This window comes from Lactuca sativa, chromosome 7 (assembly GCF_002870075.4).
Source record: "Lactuca sativa cultivar Salinas chromosome 7, Lsat_Salinas_v11, whole genome shotgun sequence".
NCBI lineage: Eukaryota > Viridiplantae > Streptophyta > Magnoliopsida > Asterales > Asteraceae > Lactuca > Lactuca sativa.
In genome coordinates this window covers 12756859-12769174 of record NC_056629.2, presented here as the reverse complement: position 1 = coordinate 12769174, position 12316 = coordinate 12756859, and positions in this window count along the sequence as shown.

Here is a 12316-nt window from a genome sequence, read left to right as displayed (position 1 = left end):
ATATTTTTTAGATGTTATAAGTGTGAAGGTAGGCAGGTTAGCTACACCTGATCCCACATCGGCTGGGAAGGAGAACTATGCATTCTTTTAAAGGGTGTAGATACCTTCTCTGTCACAACACATTTTAAAGCCGTGAGGGTAGCAGATCCTATAAGAACTCGACAGGTAAGCGTTCCTGGGCGAGAGCAATCCAGGGATGGGTGACCCTCTAATAAGTTTTCGCGCCTAGAGCCCAAAGCGGACAATATTGTGATACATGCTAGAGGAGATGTTACAAATGATATTAGAGTTAGGGCACGGGTCGATGTGTTCAACGGGGACGTCGAAACCTATAATGGGGGGTGAAGGCGGGCAGGTTAGCTACACCTGATCCTACATCGGTTGGGAAGGAGAACTAATCAATTTTTAAAATGGGTGTGAGTACCTACTCTGTCAAAATGAATTTTAAAACCGTGAGGGTAGCATATCCCATAAGAATTCTGCAGTTAAGCGTGCCGGCGCGAGAGCAATCCAGGGATGGGTGACCCCTTAGGAAGCTTCCGTGTTAGGAGCCCAAAGCGGACAATATTGTGATACATGCCAGAGGGGGATGTTACATATATAGACACATAGGCACATACACACAAACATACAATTAGGTTTAAATGAGAACAAATTGTATTTTAGAACGTGAGAACAAATTTGAGTCACTAACTCGAAAAAAAACGCCTCATTTTTCTTAATTAGACAGAGGTATTTATGTAATCATTCTTTTTATGTTTTTGTAAACACCTAATTTGATTAACATTTTTAGATTCATCAACATCATTTATTCTTCATCAAAAGTCTTCAAATATTCATCCAAAATCACGAATTCATCATAAAAAACAATAATCTAAAATCAATGTTTCATAAAATAGAGAAATTGTTGTTCAACCTGTCCAAAATTCCATATTCAACGATCTCAATAAAAAATGTTACAAATCGTCCAAATTTATCGTTCTCCACATATTCTAACATTCATCAATTATAAAAATTCGTCAATCAAACCTTCATCAACTTCATATTACTTTCAATGATAGAACTACATCAACCGTACAATCATCAAATTTTTCACAACCTTATTGTTCAAGTAAATCAAAATGAAAAATCTAGTTTTTCATAATTTTTATAAATCTATTGGTTTGTAATCAGTTCTAATTGTATTTGGTTTGATTTATATTTATTGTGTTTACTTTTTCAACTTTTGCCAATGTTACTGAGTTTAAATTATATAGAGTAAAACTTTTTGATGAAATGCTCTAGAGAGTTTTCTTTACAATTATTTATCTCAATCTACTGGCTTGTTTCATCAAATGGTCTATGTGGTCCATAGAATGTTGTTATAATTTTTATAAGTTATTCATATGTGAATAATATATAGCATTTCATATTTACTTTTTTATCTTAATAAACATATATTAATTCAGATGTGAATGTATATTTTCTTTCTATTGTATAATCACAAGTAAATATTACATGATATTTTTTATTAACATAGTATAAACAGATGTAAATATTATAGGATATATTTTGTTGATATAATACTTCATGTGTGAATCTATATTCATATATGAGTATTACATTGTATATTCGATTTATTTGGTATATTCATATATGAATCTTACATTACATGTTTTGTTTATATGGTATATTCATGTATAGAGGCATATTCACATCTAAATATATCATGTACTATTTACATGTGAATATACCAATAATATCTATATGTAAATATATTAATAATATTTACATATGAATATACTAGTAATATATATATATATATATATATATATATATATATATATATATATATATATACTGATAAATGTTTTATTTACTTTCTCATGTTAATAAATATATATTGATTCACGTGTGAATGTATATTTTCTTTATATGGTATAATCACATGTGAATATTACATGATATTTTTCTAAAATGTGAATATTACATGATAGATTCTCTTTATATGGTATATTCATGTGTGAAGTTGTATTCACATGCGAATATTACATTGTAGATTTAGTTTATTTGGTATATTCACATGTGAATCTTACATCACATGCTTTTCTTATATGGTATATTCGTGTATGGAGGTATATTCACATATGAATACTATATAAAAAATTATATTAACATATGAATATACCATATAATATTTCACATGTTAAAGTACTATGTAATATTCATAAGTAAATATATCATGTAACAGTTACATATGATTATACATGTAATATTCACATGTTAATATTAGATGATATATTCATATATGAATATTATGTGGTATATTTATATGTGAATATACCATGTAATAATTGACATGTGAATAAATCATCATTATTATGAAATAAAAATATATGTGTATTAATATATTTTTATGTATTTACATGTTATTCGGGGATGGTTATACTTTACAACATGAATAAAATTTCATGAATAGTGGGGTCCTTCCCAAGGGTGGACGGTTGGTTGTCCCAAAATTGAAGACATTGTTGATAAAGATAATTTAATTTTTATATTCACATGTGAATGTTGTACAATTCAATATATTTGTTATTTTCTATAATTTTAGAATTACATATGCATGACTTTTATTAACCAACACATTTACTATATCCTAGTATAAATTTACATGTAAAATAACATATTTATATTATATAAAAATAATTCACAATCCAATTCTTGTAGTTTGTTATTTATTGGTAGGTGAATAAATGATTCATTCGCATGTCCATAACTTAACATCAAAAAATTATTTAGTAGGATTAAAAATTGAATTATATCATTAAAAAAATCTTTGGTAATGATTTTCAAGATTTTATTCACATATACATAAAAATAACAAGTCATGATGATGTCAATAATAGTATGAATGAAAGTATAGTGATATCATCACATAATCTGCAAATTTACACGGTACATATCATCACATAATCTGCAAATTTACACGGTACATGGATAATAATGTTATTTACAAAACTCATTGCTTCGGCGTGAAGAAGACAATATAATGAGGGTAGGTCCTAAACATTAAACAATGTTGATTATAAAATCCTTTAAGAAACTACTAAACAAATAAATAATATACATAAATTATAAATATACAAAGAAAACGGATATTAAAGAGGATAGAATAAACATTTTAGAGGAGTCAAAGACCAGTCAAACAATAAATTAAACCATAAGAACTATCCTAGTAAAAAATATAACTACTAAACATATAACTTATGAAAAATAACTACTAAACATATAACTTATTGTAAACAAAAAGAGGACCATTCATGTAATTTAGTCTATTATCATCTACAAATTCAAAAATAGAATTTAGTCTATTATCATCTATAAATTTAAAAATAGAATTATATTTGCAGGTTCAGATGTACCTTTTGAGTTTTGACAAGTGGAAAGTAATAAACTCCCCAACTAAAAACCAAGAGACCCCATGAGTTGGGGTCGGTAAACAATAGATACAAATGTTGTATGTATACATTGTTCCTTTTGATGAAACACATAACCTATTAAAATAATAAATATATAATATGCAAAACCATATCACCATAGATTTGGTTATGGAAAGGAAGTAAATACTTTTGGAAAAAGAGTGGGGGACCAATCCTCCAATAATTTCATACTTGTAAAGCATGCCGATTCTATCTCTCTATGTCATTTATAGTTATCTATAATTGTACCAACGCATGTCTCTTAATACATGCGATTCTAATGGCATTTCCATATAGAAAATGTGATTTCATGTCATGGTCCTATTTGACACGTCGTAATTAACTCATCATCTAATTTCTTTTTTTGTTTTTTTTAAATTATTATGTTTCTCTAATTAAAAAAATAGCTTATAAGTTAGTTTTTTTTTAATTATTTATGTTATTTTTCAAAATAGTTCAAATATACCCATAGGTGATTATCGAAATTCATTATCCTAAGGCCATGTTCGATCAAATAAGTTAACTTATAAGCTAACATATTGTAAACTTCTTTTTGTATATGATTTATATCTTCCAACTAGTTTATCATCTAGTTTTTATTAAATTTTATTTTTTATCAATTACATTTTCAATTACCAACTAGTTTTTTATTTATCACGACAAAAAAAACCATATTGAGTTAGATAACAAATCAAATTGGTTTTGGGGTCAAAACTAATATTTTGTATATGTCAAAACAATATAATTAGAATGTTATTGTATTCCACATCGGTACGATATTATCGTATAAATAATAGATATGTTGAAGTCTTCATTCTTTCTATATATATCTTATATGATATCAAAGACACCTCCCTATCCATTATTATCGAGCCTCTGTCTCAGAGAAAAATGTTATTATATCTTATATCAGTGTATATATATATATATATATATATATATATATATATATATATATATATATATATATATATATATATATATATATATATATCGGTTCTTACATGCTTTTCTTGTCAAAGTCAACTTGTAGAAACATAATTTTTTATTTTTTTTATTTAATTTTCTTTTTATTGAAAATTAAAACATTATGATATTATTTATATTATTTAACTGCAGTGTTTATTATGTAAGTTGGTAATAGAAAAACACATATTTTTTTATTTTTATGGTATAACTAACTCATTAAGCATATAAGCAATTAATATACATGTGATAGTTTATATAAAAATAAGGTAGAAACAAGGTTTTAAAAAACTTATTATGACGTGTCATTACTCAAAGTCTTGTATTTTCCATCAAACTTTAACAAAATGTCGCCTTAAGTTATATATATATATATATATATATATATATATATATATATATATATATATATATATGTGTGTGTGTGTGTGTGTGTGTGTGACTGTTATGTATTTAAACTTAGTATAGAACCTTTTAAACGACGTAGTTTTAAACAAAACAAAACAAATTCAATTTCATTTTCTCTTAGTTTGTTTTAATACAATATCATTGAATTAAGTTCAATTATGGAATGTAAAAGATCGATTATGTATACTTTTATTGCAAATAATTATTAAAGTTTATAAAGAAAAATAAAAACTTAATATTTTTTAACGAATATAACGCAAACGTTTTGTCTTTCAACTGAAAAATTATATCCAATGATTTTATCAAAAGCTTGATTGAGTTATGACATGTTTTTCTTTTATCTTTTATTCTATTAGTTTTTATTTAGAACTTAGTAGAGTTGATTAAATTATTACAACTTTTAATGTTGTAAGCTCTTAGACACAATAAAAAAAAGAACATCAATTTGATCGATTTAGTAAGTCACATGATTAATGAGGAATAGTAAAAGAGATATCATGATTAGTTTGGATATAAATTGATCAAAACTATATTGTTTGAAGTGTTTTATATATAAACTTAGGTACATGACAACCACATATTTCCTTAATTATATATATATATATATATATATATATATATATATATATATATATATATATATATATATATAGTTAGGTTATTTTGTTTTCATTATCTATTGTGTGCATGTATGATTGATTATGGACCAATCATTTTAGTTATTTTAAGAAAGTAATTAATTCATATTACATGTTGAAAATATAATGGATATTAATTACATCTTCAGCATTTAATATGCATTAATTACTTTCTTAAAATAATTAAAATGATTAGTTTAAAATTAATCATACATGCACACAATATATAGTAAAAACATTTGAACCTAAGTCTATATATATATATATATATATATATATATATATATATATATATATATATATATATATAGGGTTAGGTTATTTTGTTTTCAATATCTATTGTGTACATGTATGATTGATTCTGGACCAATCATTTTAATTATTTTAAGAAAATAATTAATGCATATTAAATATAGAAGATATAATGAGTATTAATTATATCTTCAGCATTTAATATGCATTAATTACTTTCTTAAAATAACTAAAATGATTGGTCCAAAATCAATCATACATGTACACAATAGATAATGAAAACATTTGAACCTAAGTCTCTCTCTCTTTCTCTTTATATATATATATATATATATATATATATATATATATATATATATATATATATATATATATATATATATATATATATATATATATAATAACAAAAAATTATAAATAATTACTAATTACAGACAAAATATTATTTTAAGTCGTATCTTATAAACGACTTGGCTCTTTAAGTTAGGCCTAGTGTTATTTTAAATGTGGGTATAAAATATTAAAGAAAGAATTAATATTACTTTTTAAGCGAATTATTATTATTATTATTATTATTATTGTTGTTGTTGTTGTTATTATTATTTTTGGTTACATTAGGCTATTATTATTATTATTATTATTATTATTATTATTTTTTTGGTTACGTGGCGGATGATGGAACAAGGCTTTGAAAAAAAAGTAGGTGGGATCCACAACATAGTGTCAATTAAATGCTGACTCCTTATGACCCATTAATAATGGAAATTTCCCATTTAAACAAAAGGTCCTTAAAGTTCCCCTCTATTTGCAAACTGGTATTTATATATTAACAAATATGGAATCATGAAGAAATGACACAAACTTTGTAAACAAATTCAATGTAAGGTAATTCCAAGTTCTAACAAAAGCTAGTTGTTATTTACGCTGAATTATGGGTGATTTTGGATAAAATCTTACAAACAATTTGATCCATATGTGTAATATTATCATAACCAAATTTAAATATATTAATCATAAAAATATGTATATTTTATATTTATTATATCTATTTATAGAATATTCTTTATAATAAATATTTTAATTAATATTTTTTTATATATATGCTCTTAAAACACATATTAGAATATTTCTATAATAATTTCCAAAGTTTTAAAATTTTTGTTGGTTACTTATAATTTTCACAAAATAACTACAAATATTCATTATAGAAACATTAAATTATGTGAAATCTTAAGATGGTAAGAATGTTCATATAGGGTTGTAAACGAAATGAACGTTCGACGAACAGGTCGTGAACCGTTCGGCCGAAATTTCGTTTACGTTGGTTTATTTAGTAAACGAACGAACATTAACAAGATATCTAGTTCGTTTAGTTAAACGAGCGAACACAAACAATGTTCTTGTTCGTGAACATTAATTTACGTTTGTTTATGTTTGTTTACGTTCGTTCATTTATATTTATTTATGTTAATTTATGATTATTATTATTATTATTATTTATACTAATATATATATATATATATATATATATATATATATATATATATATATATATATATATATATATGTATGAAATAAACTACTACAGTATTAGAATAAAATGTCTTTATTATTTGTTTGTGTTTGTTAATATATGTTTGTTTATGTTCATTTGTGATCATTCATGTTCGTTTATCAACTAAACAAACCAACATAAACGAATTCGAACACATGAAATTGCTTAACAAACGAACACAAACATAAAAATTCAGTTCGTTTAGTTGTTTGTGTTGGTTTGTTGTTCATTTAAAGTTAAACAAACGAACACGAACAAGTCTCTGTTCGTGTTCGTTTTGTTCGTTTACAACCCTACGTCCACAGGTTTGATAAAATAGCCAATATATGAGCATGTTTCAATAGCTAAAAATATTTAGGGTTGCCATATTATTTTTACTAATGAAAACCTTAATTTATATCGTTTATTTTTCAAATTAATTATAAAAACATTAATTTTATGCTCCACAAATAAACAAAATACGAAATGTTACAAATTTTTGTCATTCTGATGTGAATCATACCTAATAAATAAATAATTTTTTACCATATGTTTTTTCTCTTTCATTTGGACACATTATATTTTTTAGAATTTTTAAATTTTCTATTTTCCACTTTTCATTTTATTGTAATTTTCATTTTATTAAATTAAAATTTCACATTTAATATGTAATGTAATATATATGTAAGATATTTATTAGAAATGGTTTATATTATATGTAATGTATTCAATACATTAAAGCTTCATTAATTTTAATAATTCAAAAATTTCTTATGTTTCTTATAAATTCAAACTTTTCAATTTGTTAAAATTTCATATTTAATTTTTTTTAAATAAACCTATTAATACATGGGTCTCATACCTAATGATCAATATACATGATTTTCATAACTTTTGATAATTGTAGGAATGAGCTTACAATATCCATGAATTTCTTAATGTACACAATTATTATTCACATGTAAATATTATCCTCAAACATATTCAGGATCCCGGATCTTCAAGATCTTCCAGGATCCCGAACCTATCTCAGGATCCTAATCGTAACCGCTGTTATTTATATTTTCTAATACTCTTAACGATCATATTGGTATTTCTTTTTCTCATATGTGTAGAAATGGTCAAAATGAGACTTATTCTCAATAAAGAATCTCTTCAACCAGGCTTAAGACCTGGGAATACCAAGTCAAACAAATGTGCATATGCTCATTCAATAGGATCTTGGAAATTTCGGACTTATAGTTATTTTATCTAGACTATAAATACACATGTAATACCCAAATTATAGACACGATTAGCACTATTACTACATTTGTACTCGTATTATCTTCATCATTTCTATAGCTTTTCATTGAAATCAATAAAAACAATAAGGCAAGTGATCATTATCACCTTCCAAAGTTTTATGTCAGAGATCCTAAAAAGGATCAAGGACTTTCCTTGTAAACCACTCGTGTTATTTTTATCTAAAGTCAGTAATCATATTATTCACAACACCACAACCTCTCATACACTTTGGTTGATATTCATTTGATCAATTTTTCACCAAAACAATTTGGCCACCACCGTGCTGTCGTGGTGTTCACAATCGTTCAAGAATCATGTCTACCCAACCAACTTTATCTTTTTCCTTCATTCCCTTATCTCCTCTAAAATCCTTCAATCACCTCCAAGCGGAGCTCCTAATAAGACTTACAAGGCACCAAAGAAAAACAATTCTCCAGTTGCTACCCAAGGATTTTAGGATCCTCTTGTAGTGATTTCCAACAACGAGCTCTTCACTATGATGAAGAGACCTAAACGACAAGTTACTCAGTAGCAGGAAGATAATAGGACGGTGTTAAAGGAAATAGAGATGATAAGGACGGAGGTATATAAACCCGAAGAAGCAGCACCCTCGATCTTGCAACCCAAGATCCCGAACTTTGACAATACAGGATCCCAAGAAACATCCGGAAGACAAGATCCTCAGTACCCAGACCTGCTCCTACTTGGGGTGCAACTCTAAACAAGCGAGCCCATGTGATCCAGGATACCGAAAAAACATTCATCACTCCTAATAACAAGGATTCTGGTAACTTCATGAATAATAATACTTTTAATACGAACTCTATGGAACTTGATGCAAGTATGAGCCCGACCATGGCCAAGGAACTTCAACAATTAAGGCAAATGATCTCAAGTGTGCCCGAAGTGGTCCAACCTACACTAGAAGTATCCCCCACGAGCCACATGATATCAAGATTTTCTCTTAAAAAAGCTGATACTGAAGTCCCAAAGCGCTTCCAAACTCCCAACATGAAGCCTTACGATGGAACTACGGATCCTGAAGAACATGTGGTACACTAGATGAAAAAAATGGAGATCGTCCCCATTCCCACACATTTGAAGTAAGCTTGTCTATGTAAGGGTTTTGGTTTAACCCTCACAGGATCAGCCTTGAAATGGCTTCTTAACTTTCCTCCTCATTTTATTACTTTATTTAGCCACTTAGTTAATCTTTTTAACAATCAATTTTCTTGTAGTAGAACATTAAAAGAACCCTAGTGATCTTTACCGAGTGGTTCAAGATCCTAAGGAATGCCTTAGGAATTTTGTGAACAAGTTTGGTATCGAGGCTCTAAGTATCCCCAACATTGATATGGCAACTGCCAAAGAAGCCTTCAAAATGGGCTTAAAGAATGACTCTCCTTTATACGAAGACCTTGTAATGACTCTATGCAAAAGATTAGACGAAGTGAGAAACAGAGCATTAAGGTTTATAAGGCTCGAAGAAGACAAGGAGATCCAAAAGAGGAGAAACCTACCAAACTCATACGATAGCCCCAATAGGAAGCCCGATTCCCTAGTCCAAAAATCCTATAAGTCCAAACCATATTCCAATACTAATCATCATAGAGTTAATACCCACGAAGATGAAGGAGAAGGAGAAGAATTTCCTAAGATCACCTACTATTACTTTTCTATGGATGTTTTAGGTTTAATATTTTCTATACAGGATATTGGCGACAAAACAAAATGGCCAAGGAAGTGAGAAAAATCCACGAGGACTTTGGTCACATTACGGAAGAAAAGAAAGATCCAAAGAAAAAGACGTGGATCCACGATATGAAGACGGTCCCATCGACATATCATCAATATGTGAAGATGACCACTCCATGGGGGACAGTGAAGATCACAGGTGACCAACAAGAATCCAAGGAGTACTACAACACCTCCATGAATACTTCCATAGTTCCACAACAAGCGTAGCAGCTAAAGAAAAGGGCACATGGTGTACTAGAATCCAAAAAATAGGATACAAAAGAAGTGCCCCTAGACCTTAAGGACCTCGTTATTAAAGTACTCATAGGAACCTCACTGTCAGAAAACATAGAAGCAGATGTAATAAAGTTCCTAAAAGAAATAAGGATAACCTTGGCATGGAAACATGAAGACAATATAGGTATAAAAAAATATTATAATTCACAAACTCAACATTGATCCTTCTTTCAGCCCATACAACAAAAAAGAAGTATCCACCCAAGAGGAGTCAAATCATCCAATAAGAAGTGGAAAGACTTCTTAGGACACGGATGATCAAGGAGGTCAGGTTCCCAAGGTGGTTGGCGAACATGGTTGTCGTATAGAAAAAGAATGGAAAATGGAGAGTACGCATAGACTATACAAATATTAACAAGGCTTGCCCTAAGGATCCTCCCCCTACCACACATAGATTCCATGATAGATGCTACGATTGGTCATGAGTTATTAACATTCATGGATACATCAGAAGGGTTCCAACAAATTCACATGGAGCCTTCTGACCAAGAGGATACTGCATTCATAACCCCAACAAGCATATATTGCTATATTTTTATGCCCTTTGGTCTTAAAATTCAGGTGCAACATACCAAAGGCTAGTTAAACATATGTTTAAGGACAAACTGGAGGACACCATGAAAGTATACATCAATGGTGTTCAACTCAAAGAAAGCTGAAAATCACCTTAAGCATCTTGAAGAAGCTTTCAACATACTAGATGAATACAACATGAAGCTGAATCGTTCCAAATGCCATTTTAGAATGAGATCAGGAAAGCTCCTTGGATACATGGTAACTAAAAGAGGAATAGAAGCAAGTCTGGAGCAAATAAAGTCCATCATTGATTTAAGATACCCATCCTTGACGAAGGATATTCAAAGACTAACAGGAAGAGTAACATCCCTACACATGTTCATATCAAGATCCTCAGAGAGTTGTAAACCCTTCTATGACATCTTGAAGAAGAACAAAAGGTTTGAATGGAGTAAAGGGCACGAAGATGCTTTTTAGGAACTTACAAATTATTTAAGTTTAGCACCTTTGTTGGTAAAACCACTAGATAGGGAAACACTCCTTCTATAGCTTTCAGTATCCTCTAACATTGTGAGTGCACTTATAGCCAAGGAATTTAAGGGTATCAACATCTAATCTATTATGTAATTAAAAGTCTCTTGGATCCTAAGACCCGATACTCCCAACTTGAAAAACTAATACTTGTATTAGTAACTGCTTCCACAAAATTAAGACACTATTTTCAAACACATACTATGCACTTAAGAACTAATTACCCTATTAAGAATGTTATGAGAAAACTAGAGATGTCAGGTAGGATGGCAAAGTGGTCTGTACAAATGAGCACACATGACATCAAATATGAACCGATATCAACAATAAAATCACAAGCACTAGCAGACTTTGTGGTTGATTTCAGTGATGATCTACAACCCAAAGTAGAATTAGAAAGCAAGGAACTCCAAAAAGAAGAAAGCATGGGAAGATGTACACTCTTCCCCGATGGAGCTTTTAATTTTAGAGGAACATCCATAGGGATCATATTAAAATCGCCACATGGGACATTGTACCCCAGGCAGTCAGTTGTTAGTTTAATGTAACCAACAACAAGGTTGAATACGAAGCACTGATCATGGGATTACAGTTGGCCAAGGATCTTCAAATCAAGGATCTTAAGGTATTTGTTGATTTATTATTATTAACTAACCATTTTAATGGATCCTATGCAGTAAAAGGCGAAAGAG